Source organism: Trachypithecus francoisi, unplaced genomic scaffold, assembly GCF_009764315.1.
Source record: "Trachypithecus francoisi isolate TF-2019V2 unplaced genomic scaffold, Tfra_2.0 Lachesis_group10, whole genome shotgun sequence".
NCBI lineage: Eukaryota > Metazoa > Chordata > Mammalia > Primates > Cercopithecidae > Trachypithecus > Trachypithecus francoisi.
Genome location: NW_022681455.1, coordinates 76,410,935 through 76,425,358, shown reverse-complemented (window position 1 = coordinate 76,425,358; position 14,424 = coordinate 76,410,935).

The following is a 14,424-nucleotide window of genomic DNA, read 5'->3' as shown; positions in this document are numbered from 1 at the left end:
GCCTCCGTTCATCCAAACAGTAACAAAATGCACTCTCCTGTGAGTCAGGCTTCACACTGCCAGCTTCATGTGGCTTTTGTATTTCATCTCTCTTTCTGGTCATTTGTTTCTGACCTAATTCCTGTTTCTTTCCTCCCATCTTGAATAACGACTCCCATTACAGAGGGCTGACTCTGGGTCAGGCTGTCTAAGGGCTTTCACTGTGTCATTAGCTCATTTCACTGTGGCCATGCTCCTGCCAGGTAGGCGCTGTTAGGATTCCCATTTTCCAGATGAGGGAACTGAGCCTGAGAGAGGTTACGGAGCTCTGGTCTAAGCTTCCCAGATAGCACAAATTCGAATCCTGACTTCTTTATCTCTGCACTGTGCTGCCTCCTGGACGGGTGTCCTTTAACTTCTCTAATAAGTCAGATCAGAGAGAGATTCTGTAAATACCTTTGCCTCCTCCTCTGGCGGGAGGCCAGTTTGCCTCACAGCACATATAATTGGTGATCGCCCCAGGCAGAAAGACAAATCTAGCTGATGCCCTGCAGAAACCTCAGGGTCTCAGGTTGAAATGCACAGTCCTTTGCATGCAGGAAAGCAGCAGGTCACGCTGGCAGGTGCTGCTCCCATTCACCTTTCAATGTCAGTCCTCCTGATGGATTTCTAGCCTCCATCCTCCACAGCCCTCCTTAGCTGGAGGCAGGGATCACTGGCACTTGTATGCAGATCACAGTGTGTTGTCTTTGGCTCTTATCGGTGAGGAGCTGTGCCCTTCCGGCTTCTAAATTTTTTGAATTTCACCCCAGTTAGATACTTTTGCAGAATCTCCACCTTCAGGCCCGCTCCAGACACCAAGCCTGGCTTGATGGGGACTGCAACGTCAGCCTAACATCCAGTGGAACTTAGAATGAAGTTATCCTCTCTAGTCCTGGTACCCAGGGGTTCAGCCACAGCTGCTTGTGATGGGTGAACATCTTTGGTAGTACCAAAGAGAGGTTACTGTGTCTTGGGGTGTGTGTGTGTTTACTCTGCTTTACTGAAGTCATGGAAGAGAGTTACAACACAGTAAACATCTTAATATTCAATGCTAGGCACTTTTGCCTCTTGAGGGGCCTTTAAAAATATTGGGCCAGGCGTGGTGGCTCATACCTATAATCTTAGCACTTTGGGAGGCTGAGGCAGGAGGATCACTTGAGGCCAGGAGTTCGTGTCCAGCATGGGCAACATAGGGAAATGCTGTCCCTACAAAAAAAAAAAAAAAAAAAAAAAGGCTGGGGGCAGTGGGTGGTTCAATCCTGTAATCCCTGTACTTTAGGAGGCCAGGTAGGCAGATATCTGAGCTCAGGAGTTCAAGACCAGCCTGGGCAACATGGTGAAACCCTGTCTCTACTAAAATACAAAAAATTAGCTGGGAGTGGTGGCATGTGCCTGTTGTCCCAGCTACTTGGGAGACTAAGCAGGAGAATTGCTTGAACCTGGGAGGTGGAGGTTGCAGACAGCTGAGATCGCACCACTGCATCTGAGTCTGGGCAACAGAGTGAGACTCTGTCTCCAAAAAAAGAAAAATTAGCCCCTGCCTGGTGGCACATGCCTGTAGTCCCAGCCACTCAGGAAGCTGAAGTGGGAGGATCGGTTGAGCCCAGAAATTTGAGGTTGCAATAAACTATGATTGTGCCACTGCACCCCAGCCTGGGTGATGGAATGATCTATATATACATCTGTATCTATATCTATATCTATTTGTATATGAGATATATAGCTCTCATATATATAAGATATAGCTATATATCTCATATCTTATATATATGAGAGCTATATATCTCATATATAGGAAGATAATATGTATGAGATGCATATAACTCATGTATATGATAATATATCTTATATATAAGATAATATATGAGATACATATCATATATAAGATTATATTAGATATATAAGATATATATTATATATAGATATATCATATCTATATTATATATCTATACATCTATATATTATATATAGCCATATTATATATATTATATATAAATATATTGCATATATAGATTATATATAAAATATTATCTATATTATATTTCTGTTATATATCTGTATTATATATAATCTATATAATAATCTTACATTTATAAGATTATGTATCACCTATAAATATAATATCACATAATATAATATAATTGAAAAAAAGGAAACGTTGCAGAATTCCCAGGCCACATGATGTCTAGTTGGGGCATCTACAAAGTGTGTGTCTTAAAGTAGGCTTGAACTGAGTACCCTCCTCAAATTCATTCAAGGCCTCCAACGATTCCTAGGATTCTTCCAATACCGTAAGTAGTTTGTATTACACTTTTTTTCTGTCACTTCCCTGATTACTGATAGTTTCAGAAAGGGACATGGGCTTGACTGATCCATGGAGATATCTGCAGCTTGCCAGCAGGTGAAGTCTTTATTTGCCTTTATCTCCATTGTGGCCTCTGATGAGCCAGACTACAGAGATGCTGATAAAATCTGGAAGGCAATGGTGGAGGCTGTAGTTTCCCAGGAGAACTCTGGCCCTTGGGAATTCCTTCCAGTCTCTGAGTCCCTGTGGCACATCTCTGTGTGTGGCAAACTAGATGATTGTTCCCAATGATTCTGCTTACTTCCCTTATAGAATTATAAGCTTTTTGCCATGTGACTTTGTAGTACATCTCAGCAGGTAGAGTCTAATTCCTTGCCCTTCTAACCTTGGGCTTTGGTCATTGGAATGTGAGCAGACGCAACATTTTCCCCCAGCAGAAGTTTTAAATGTGCTGCATGATTTAGCTTGACCTCTTGGTAATTGCTTCTCATGTGAAGAGACGTGTGGAGCAGACCTGAACTCAGTCCAAAACTTTGAGCCAAGCTGAGCTCAGCAGAACCTAGCCGAGCTCAGCCAAGCCAAATCCAGTGTAATCACAGCCAACCTGAAGACGGAAGAAACAAGAGACAAATATTTGTTATAGAGATCCATTGAAATTTGGGAATTATTTCTCTTTAAAAAAAATTTTTTTTTGAGATGGAGTCTCGCTCTGTCACCCAGGCTGGAGTGCAGTGGAGTGATCTCGGCTCACTGCAACCTCTGCCTCCTGGGTTCAAGCGCCTCTAGTGCCTCAGCCTCCCGAGTATCTGGGATTACAGGCATGTGCCACCATGCTTGGCTAATTTTTGTATTTTTGGTAGAGACAGGGTTTCGCCATGATGGCCAGGCTGGTCTCGAACTCCTGACCTCAGGTAATCCACCTGCCTTAGCCTCCCAAAGTGCTGGGGTTACAGGCATGAGCCACCGTGCCCGGCCTAGGGAGTTAGTTATTTGTTATTGTAGCAAAAGCTGTCTTATATATCATGTCACTAACATGCCCTCCTTTCACAGTGCTGGTCCCATTCTGATGATAGGAAGATGATACATTTTATCCTTTACCCTTACCATCATTTACTATTCACGCTATGCCCATTTGTCAAGCTCTTCTGCCTCCAAAAAGTGCTATGGTATTTGATACCTGCTAATGGTCTTTAACTTCTGTCATGTACCCATTTATTTCCCATCTCCAAGATCAGGGGTTGTAGAAATCACAGGAAAGCTGGGGCCAGAGCTTATACTCATAACATAGTTGTTCCACCTACTTTGCCATGGCAGACTTTGTATCTCATGGCTCACTTAACTGCTTCACCTTGAGCACTCACTCATTTCCCCCAAATCTGTAACTTAGCTTTTCTCCCTGGTGCAATCAGGGCCCCTTTACCTGGAGTCTCCCAGAAGGATTTTCAGGTCATGTGATATATTAGCTCATCCTTAGGGAAGAACGTTCCAGTTGAAGAAGCCATCTGACTCTCCCCCAGGTGTGTGGTCATCTTCTCTGCTCATGCTGGAAGACGGAAGACCCTTTGAAGTGACTTAGTTCAACAAGTCTGCCCTTAAGTTGTCTTCCCCTTGGGGATCTGCCCCATCTTCGTCTTCTCCTTACCACACCAGGTTCATTGAGAGCTCACTCTCCTCTGTGGTCCTCTCTCATGCTCCCTGGCATCTTGCAACAGGGAACTTGAGATGCTGATGGGCAGTTGGGTGGATTCTCAGTGGTGGCCAGTCCAGCTCCAGGACCTGCCATACTGGAAAGGGTTTAGGGTTGGAGGAATCTACATGGCAACTCACCAGCCTGTATTCCACCCGAATGTAAGCTTCTGTGGGCAGGAGGCTCATCTGCTTGTTCACTGCTGTATTGCTACTGCCAAGCAGTCCCCAGTAGGCTGGTCATGGCTAGTGTCCATTACATATTTGTGCAGTATATGGGTGAACATACACACATCCTTTCTCAAGCAAAACTGAACTCAGTAGGACATTCACTCGGGCACAGATTGGGAAACTGTAGATCCATTCTGGAGGAGAGGAGGAGATAGAATCAGAGTATATTCATTTAACAAACATTTATGGAGAACCTACTTTTTTTGGCAGATCCCGTGCTACAGAAACAACAGTACACAAAGCGCTGCTTTCATGAAGCTTACAGTCTCCTGGGGGCTGGGAGTGGCATACTGTAAACACACACACGCACACACATACATGTTCATAGCCACACACCCCTATATCAGACAGTGATAAATATTATGGAGCAAAGGAAATCTGGAGGAAAGAATTGAGAGCTCCAGATGGTGGTGGTAGGGATAGGGGTGGTGGAGAATAAGCTTTAATAAAACATTAGGTGGTCAGGAAAGGCTCTGCCCTCAAGAGGGATCCAATCGCTTCTTAAAGTTCCTATATCTCAATGCTGCCACATTTGGAATTAAGTTTCAACATGAGTTTTGGAGGGGTCATTTGAATCATAGCACATGGTGTCCACCATCAGCTCTAAGATTACAGCCTAACACTTCTGCAATAACAAGAAAGAGAGATTGATCTTTGCTGGTTACTTCAGCAAAAGTCCCCAGATTAGGTCTGATTGGGCTTGCTTGAGGCAGGTGCCCATTTCTGATCTGACCACTGTGGCCCAGACAATGGTTACACCAACTGGCCAAGGCTAGGTCTGATTACCCTAAATCCTACCACAAATAACACTGACTGAGTGGGAAAGGACTGATTCCAGAAGAGATCAACTACTAAAATGTGGTAGGCAGAATTCTGAGATGGCCCCCAAGATCCCTGCTCCCTGGTGTGCACACTCTGTGCAAACTCCTCCTCTCCAGTGCTGCACAATTAGAGGATGTGATGGAATAGCCCTGCCATGATTGGGCTACTAGTTAGTCGATTTTGAGTTAATCAAAAGGGAGAGCATCTGGGTGGGCCTGACCTAATCGGGTGCACCTTTAAAAGGGACTAGGTCCTTTCTGAAGGCAGAGATACTCAAAGTGTGAGAAAGCCTATGGAGAGGCCATAGGGCAAGGACCTAGGGTGGTCTTTAGGAGGTAAGAGAGGTCTCTGGTCGATAGCCAGCAAGAAAACAAGACCTCAGTCATAGTGATGCAGGGTAGATGAATTCCAAACTGGGGCTTAGCCTGTGAGGGTTCTTGGCCTTGCCCAGGAAAGAATTCAAGGGCAAGCTGGAGGTAGAAGAAAACAGCTTTACTGAAGCAGTGGTGTTACAGCTCCTGCAGTGTTACAGCTCCATGATGGCTCCTGCAGAGCAGGGCTACCCCATAAGCAGAGAGTACCAGCTCAGGGCCGTTTTGTAGTCATATTTATATCTGCTTTTAATTATATGCAAATTAAAGGGTGGTTTCTGCAGAAATTTCTAGGGAAGGGGTAGTAACTTTTAGGTCATCAGGTTATTGCCATGGAAAGGGGTGGTAACTCCCAGGTATTGCTGTGCCAATGGTAAACTGACCTGGCACACTGGTGGGTGTGTCTTAGGGAAAGTTGCTTCTCTCCTGGCTCTGTTTTAGTTAGTCCTGAACTTGGTCCCGTGTCCAAGCCCCACGTACAGAGTCAAGTCCTGCCTCCTATCTCAAGATAATCCGAAGGAACCACTCATCCTGGAAGAAGACCCTGAGCTTTAGATAAGACTGCAGCTCCAGCTGACAACTTGATTTCAGCCCCATGAGACCCTGAGCAGAGAATCCAGTTGAGCCATGCTTGGATTTTGACCTATAGAACTGTGAGATAATACATTTGTGTTGCTTTAGTTGATGCACTTCTGTCAATTCGTTACATGGCAATGAGAACCGAATAAGGGAGAAACAAGTGCTGGGTAGACAAAAGCAACGGATGTGCATGAGGAGCTGAGACAGACAGCTGCCTGGAATGGAGCCTTACTTAGCCTGGAAGGTGTGACTATGTCTCTGAATCCTCAATGGAAGAAGTTTTATTGGTCAGGCATCCTGTTCCATGTCAGCCTCTCCCTCTAGGATCTTTTGCTTCCTGCAAGGAGTGGGGCCTGGTATGTTTATCTTTTGCATTTGTCATTTATAGTGACTCAGCATCAATTCATCAGTACATTCCAGTATTGTGAATTTCTTTTGGGGAAGCACACTTGTGGTACTCTCCAGTGGATTAGGTGGCATTAGCCCCACCTTCACTCCAGTGCTGGGCCCTGATTCCCTTAAGCCAATTAGCATACTCCATTCCCCCAGGCCATAATGGCTGATTCAGGGATGGACCAAAGAAAGCAAGGCTTTGGATTTTTTTATTCAACTGTCAGAGTAAAGAGAAAGAACTTCTCTTTCCTCTGCACATGAATTGGGCAGCCATCTTGAAATAGTAAGAAGAGAAGCTTTATAAAGGAATGAAATTAAGAAATGGAGTGAGAAGAATGGAGTCAAGAAATGGTGTGAGTCAGGCACGGTGGCTCACACTTTAATTCCAGAACTTTGGGAGGCTTAGGTGGAAGGGAGGATCACTTGAGCCCAGGAGTTCGAGACCAGCCCTGACAACATAGTGAGACCCCCTGTTTCTACAAATAATAAAAAGAATTAGCTGGGCATTGTGGTGCACGCCTGTGGTCCTAGCCACTCAGGAGGCTGAAGTGGGAGGATTGCTTGAGGCTGGGAGGTTGAGGCTATAGTGAGCTGAGATTGCACCATTGCACTCCAGCCTGGTTAACAGAGTGAGATCCTGTTAAAAAAAAAAAAAAAAGAAAGAAAAAAGGAAAGAAAAAAGAAGTGGTGTGAGAAACACTGGGTCCTGGCAAAAGATTTTGGCACCTGCATCAAACCATACCTGCAGGTTTGCCCCTGGACCTTTCAGTTATATGAACAAATTTGGGTTGGATTTCCTGATACTTACAAGTAGTTGGGTTGCTTTCTTTTTTCTGTTTATTTTTCTTGCTCATGGGATGCCCACAAATTGTTTTTTATTACGGGTATAAGTGATCACAAAGTACCCATTTTCTCTATAACCTGAACAGAGAGAGCATGGGCATCTCAGCTTCCTGGGCCACAGCATCAGTCTTTACCCTGAATTCAGCCTTGATGCACCTGAGTGCCTGATGAGCTACAGGGATCCTGTTTTTGAAAATTTTATGTGGGTGACAAAATAGCAAAATCGTGTGTGAGGCCTTTGCCTTGAGACCTGGGTTTATTCCAGAGACAACTGTAATTGGAGGAGAGAGATTTACTCCTCCCACTCTCCTTGCTGACATTTGGCCTCAGGGGACTGAGTCATACCCGACTGATGGATGTATCTAAATTTGAATGGCAGTCTGCTAGTCCAACCAGGTGATGCTTCCTGTCCCCTGAGGGTAGCCAATATCATCTCCTGCTTTTCTTCCTCCTGATTTAGCATCACTCAGGGCAGGAATTCTGGGCTGGAGGTGAGAGGCCTATAGTTCTCTTGTATGGTCTGAGTTTGCTCACACAGCAACCTGCTCTTAACTAGTCTGATTTTTTTCAATGGCAGCCTGTTGTACCTTGTCATCTGACTCTGTGGACAGGACTTTCTGGTCTTCACACTGATTCAGGTTTGTTAGTTTTTTCCTCCTTGTTGATGTATAGTCAGGAATTTAACATCCTTGACTGTCCTCATCACTGGACACCCTCACTAGTCTTGTCAAGTGCTTAACTATACAAATGAAAGCATGGAAGCTTGGAGGTGATATGTCATGATGCTGAACCCTAGGACTGAGCCCCGTGAATATGCTGTTAAGGTTCTTCCATCCCCACTTCCCTTCTGGGCCTGCTGCTCTTGCAACATCCTGTGTCATGCTCAAAGACCTTTGCAGTGCTAGTTCTGCGTTTCCCAACAGTGTCTTTGTTTTGGGTGCATTGTTTGATATTGGATGCTTGAAATGGACTAATCAGGTCCTGGCAGGCAATGGATATGCACATTAAAATTGATTACTTGAGGACAGTTTAACAAAGAGAGTATTTACAGAAGCATGAACTGGGTTAAATGAAACAAAGGATGTGAAATTCTCTGGAACTGTCAACAGCAGGGAGCCCTTACCAACCAGGTCTAAAAGGGAAGGGAAGAGAGACTTCTGGAATCCAGAAAGAACTGTAGTATAATTACTCAACCTTCCTACCCACTGCACAGACAAAACCAGTTTGCTGAGACTGTGGTATTGCAGTGAAGAAAGAGTTTAATTAACCTGAGGCTGGCCATGTGAAAGAACTGGAGTTATCACTCAAATCATTCTCCCCAAAAACTTGGAGGTTGTGGTTTTTCTTTTCTTTCTTTTTCTTTTTCTTTCTTTCTTTCTTTTTTTTTTTAGGTGGAGTTTTGCTCTTGTTGCCTGGACTGGTGTGCAATGGTGTGATCTTGGCTCACTGCAACCTCTGCCTCCCGGGTTCAAGTGATTCTCCTGCTTCAGCCTCCCAAGTAGTTGGGATTACAGATGCACCACTGCGCCCGGCTAATTTTGTATTTTTAGTAGAGACAGGGTTTCTCCATGTTGGTCAGGCTGGTCTTGAACCCCTGACCTCAGGTGATCCCCTTGCTTTGGCCTCCCAAAGTGCTGAGATTACAGGCATGAGCCACGGCACCCGGCCTGTGATTTTTCAAAGATAGTTTGGTGGCCAGAGGACTAGGCAATGGGTGCTGCTGATTAGTTGGGGATGCAACAGGAGTCATAAGTCCAGGTGGGGTCAGTTATTTGCCAGAATGCAAAGTCTGAAAAACATCTCAAAAGACCAATCCTAGGTTCTATAATAGTGATGTTATCTATAGGAGCAACTGGGGAAGTCACAAATCTTGTACTTATAGAACAATGGCTGGTTCTAAAACTATGCCTAAGACTATGCCTTCATTTTAGCAGAATTCAGGCCCCTCCCTGATCTTGTGGCCTTCCTTAGTTTTACAAAGGTGGTTTCAGCCCTGAAACAATGATGGAATCAGTTTTAGTGGAACACTATTATCATCCTTGCTTTCAAGTTAAACTATAAACTAAATTCCTGTCCAGGTATAGTAGCTCACACCTGCAGTCCCAGCAATTTAGGACGCCAAGGCAGGCAGATCGCTTGAGCCCAGGAGTTCAAGACCAGGCTGGGCAACATGGCAAGACCCCATCTCCACAAAAAATACAAAAAAATTTAGCATGTGCCTGCAGTCCTAGCTACTCCGGAGGCTGAGGTGGGAGAACCACCCTGAGACCAGGGAGTTCGAGGTTGTGGTGAGCCATGATCATGCCACTGCACTCCAGCCTGGGCGACAGAGTGAGGCCTTGTCTCAAAAAGCAAATAAATAAAATAAAAAAATTCCTCCCATGATTAACTTGGTCTATACCCAGGAATGAGTGAGGACGGTTAGCCTGTGAGGCTAGAAACAAGATGGAGTCAGCCACACCAGATTCTCTCACTGTCATAATCTTTGCAAAGGCAGCTTCAGTAGCTGTGAGAGCGAGTTGCCCAGCAAGAGCTGTCGTAGCTTTTCCCAGCGGCGCCAATGCTTCCCTAGTCCAGGCTCTGGGGAATTCTCTCTTGGAAGATGCAGCAGGCTGGAGTCGAGAGTGGGGACTTTAATCCTCCTCTGCACATTGCCAGGAACCACCTTTTCCCTTCCAGAGCAGACTTTCATTTTAAAAGCTATTTTGTGTTCAGCTTCTGAGAGCCCATGTGTTTGCTCATTCCCAGGAGAATTTTTATGACTTCTACACTTTTAAAAAGCTCATGTCAAGCTGCCTGGCTTTCTGTCTAGGTTTCGCGCCTCCAAGTCCGCTCTCTACTCTTCTCAACTCTGCTGTGCCCAGGGAGCCAGATTGGCCAATGGGGACCCAGTAGGAGATGGGAGGGTGGAAAGGGAGGTCAGGGTATTTATTCCCTTGGCTTCTTTCCTTCCAGGCTGAGGGTTTGCAGTGGCTCAGTTTCTCCCTAAAGGCCACAGTTTCTGTTGGGCGGCTCTTTCTTATAGTGACAGCTTTCTCTGGGTTCCAGGATTCTCTCTCTCTCTCTCTCCTTCCCTTTTAGACCCCACTGTTGATAATATCAGTGTACTCCACATCCTTGTTTTCTCTCAATCCTGTCCACACTTCTGTAGATAACGTCTTTCCTAAACTGTCCTCAGTTACCCCATTGGAGTGTGCATCTGTTTTTTGCTAGGGCCTGATTACTCCATTTCAAACACCCAATATCAAAGAATTCACCCCTGAAGACTGCAAGGGAATCCTCCGAGAAGTTTCCCCAATGTCTCTCTGTTTTCAGTGGTAGTCTTTCTCCAGCATAGCCTGAACCAGGTCAATGAATGCTGCCTATTTTATCTGATCAAGTTTGTCATTGAGATCCTGAAGATGCATACCTCCTACTTCTGGCTTGGGGACAACTGGGCACTGCCCTATAGTTAATGACTGTGGATACAGTTCTCAGATTAATCTGGGTGTCGGCCGGGCGCGGTGGCTCAAGCCTGTAATCCCAGCACTTTGGGAGGCCGAGACGGGCGGATCACGAGGTCAGGAGATCGAGACCATCCTGGCTAACACGGTGAAACCCCGTCTCTACTAAAAAAATACAAAAAACTAGCCGGGCGAGGTAGCGGGCGCCTGTAGTCCCAGCTACTCGGGAGGCTGAGGCAGGAGAATGGCGTAAACCCCGGAGGCGGAGCTTGCAGTGAGCTGAGATCCGGCCACTGCACTCCAGCCCGGGTGACAGAGCGAGACTCCGTCTAAAAAAAAAAAAAAAAAAAAAAATCTGGGTGTCAGCTGAGTCCATCAGCCAGTGAGGAGCCCCTGATTCCACGACCACGGAAAACCAAAAACCTGCAAATGACCGTCTCAGGACTCCTTCTAGTTGCATACTATCTACGTACCTCCTTGCCCTAGGTGTGAATCCTCTGAAATCATTCATTCATTCAATACCTAGTGGAACATTGTGGTAGACAGCTTCTAAGATGACCCCAAATGATCCTTGCCACCTCATAGTCATGTCCTTTTGTGACCCCTTGCCCTGACTGTGGGCTGGACCTAGTGACTAGCTTTTAGTTTTTTATTATCATTAAAAAAAAACAATTTCTCAGCTGGGCGCAGTGGCTTATGCCTGTAATCCCAGCACTTTGAAAGGCCAAGGTGGGTGGATCACGAGGTCAGGAGTTCAAGACCAGCCTGGCCAACATAGTGAAACCCTGTCTCTACTAAAAAAAAAAAATACAAAAATTAGCCAGGTTTGGTGGTGCGCACGTGTAGTCCCAGCTACTTGGGAGGCTGACACAGGAGAACTGCTTGAATCTGGGAGGTGGAGGTTGCAGTGAGCTGAGACCATACCATTGCACTCCAGCCTGGGTGAAGGAGTGAGACTCCGTCTCAAAAAAAAAAATTTCTTTTTTTGAGACAGGGTCTTGCTCTGTGGCCCAGGATGAGTGCAGTGACACAATCACGGCTCACTGCAGCCTTGAACTCCTGGGCTCAAGCAATCCTCCTACCTCAGCCTTCCAAGTAGTTGGGACCACAGGTGCACACCACTATGCCTGGCTAATTTTTAATTTTATTGTAGAGAGGAGGTTTCCCTGTGGTGCCCAGCCTGGTCTTGAATTCCTAGACTCAAGTGATCTTTCTGCTCCAGCCTCCCATAGTGCTGAGGTTGTTGGCATAAGCCACTACAAACAGCCTATAATTTCAACTTTTATTTTAGATATAGGGGATACATGTGCAGGTTTGTTACATGGGTATGTTGTCTGTTGCTGATGCTTGGGGTGTAACTGGTTCTGTCACCCAAATAATGAGCATAGTTTGTCAGCCCTTTTGTCTTCCCTTTCTCTCTCATCTAGCAGTTCCCAGTTTTTTTTTTTTTTTTTTTTTTTGAGACACAGTCTTGCTCTGTTGCCTAGGTTGGAGTGTAGTGGTGGGATCTTGGCTCACTGCAACCTCCACTTTCCAGATTCAAGTGATCCTCATGCCTCAGCCTCCTGAGTAGCTGGGATTACAGTGCTTGCCACCGCTCCCTGCTAATTTTTGTAGTTTTAGTAGAGACAGGGTTTTGCCATGTTGGCCAGGCTGGTCTTGAACTCCTGACCTCAAGTGATCCACGCACCTTGGCCTCCCAAAGTGCTGGGATTATAGGTGTGAGCCACCGTGCTCAGCTTTAGTCCTCAGATTTTATTGTTCCCATGTTTATATCCATGTGTACCTAATGTTTAGCTCTTGCTTATAAATGAGAGCATGCAGTATTTGGTTTTCCATTCCTGCATTAATTCACCTAGGAAAATGACTGCCAGCTGCATCCATGTAGCTGCAAAGGGTATGATTTTGTTCCTTTTTATGACTGTGTAGTATTCCATGGTATATACATACCACATTTTCTTTATCCAATCCTCCGTTCATGGGCACCTAGGTTGATTCCATGTCTTTGCTATTGTGAACAGTGCTGCGATGAACATACGAGTGACTAGCTTTTAATCAGTAGAACACAGCAAAAGTGATGGCATTTCAGTTTGAGATTAGGTTACCAAACACAGGGACTTCTGTCTTGCTAGCACACACTCTGTCTTGCCTTCTTGCTGTTACTGAAACTAACTTGGGTCCCCCTGCCCAGCATAGCAAAACCAAACATTGATATTGGGATTGTAGCAAGAGCAAGTAGCGTATCTATTGGAAGGCACCAAGCAAAGAGAATTAATGCTTAAGTCCCAAGCTCCCCGATGGCTTATAGGTAAGGATTTATAATTGCGGGAAGGCAGAGGTTACGTGCAAAGTTATACATCAATATATGGGAGGCACTACATTGGTTTGACCTAAAAAGGCAGGACATCTGAAAGCAGGAACCCATAGGTGAAAGGTAGATTTAAAGATGTTTTGATTTGCAATTGGCTTAGGAAGAGAAGCCTTGTCTAAAAATTTGAGATCAGCAGAATGTTAGTTCTGGCCTGGGGTGTGACTTCGTCTACGCCCCTTAGGAAGCAATTTAGAACCGAGAAGAGTGTTAAGAGTTTGGCCTTCAGTTCCCCCTTGTCTGAGTCCTATGTGTCAGTGGACCCATTTAGTGGGGAGTCCTCATTTTTGAAAAACAATCTATGAACATTAGTTTTTATAGGGAAGCTAAACATCCCATGGTTTTAACTTTCTTGCCCATTATTCTAAGCTACTATTATCTTCTTGCTTATTAAGTTGCTTCTTTATGTATTTATTTATTTTTGAGACAGAGTCTTTCTCCATCGCCCAGGCTGGAGTGCAATGGCATGATCTTGGCTCACTGCAACCTCCACCTCCTGGGTTCAAGCAATTCTCTTGCTTCAGCCTCCTGAAGCAGAGTACTACAGTAGCTGGGACTAGAAGTAGCTGGGACTACAGGTGTGCACCACCACTCCTGGCTAATTTTGTATTTTAGTAGGGACAGGGTTTTGCCATGTTGGCCAGGCTGGTCTTGAACTCCTGACCTCAAGTGATCCACCTGCCTTGGCTTCCCAAAGTGTTGGGATTACAGGTGTGAGCCACCATGCCCAGCCTTATTTGTTTTTTAAGGGCTAGCTAAGTGCCTGGAATTTTTCTTAAAGGAACTTAAGATATTTCTTTATTTCTATGTTTGGAGGGTGGGCTGCATGCCCCTGAGAGAGGTCCCTGTTCTGCCTCATTGCCTGCTTGCTCTGATAAATCAAGCTGTTGTGTTGTGAGCTGCCCTATGGAGAGGCCCACGTGGCAGGGATCTGTAAGCGGCTTCTGACAATGGTTCATGAGAAACGAATCCTGCCAATAATCATGTGGGTGCTCTTGGAAGTAGATCCTGCCCCAGTTGAGTCTTGAGATGAAACCTAGCCGACACCTTGATAGCAACCCACAGGAGATCCTGAAGCAGGGGGCCCATCTTCGAATTTCTAACCCGCAGAAACTGTGAGATAATAATTGTGTGTTGTTGTAAGCCACTGAATTTTGGAATAATTTGTTACACAGCAATGGATAGCCGATATAGCAGTGTAGACTTTAGTTGATGATTCCAGTGGGGAGAACAAAGTGAAATTTACATTGCACACTTCACAAAAAGTAGCTAACTAACCAACCCATTAGTCATTTTCTGTACATCCTCAGTCCTCTCAATGCTGAGGGCTCCTCTTTCTTGCTCTTGTTCTCTCTCAATATC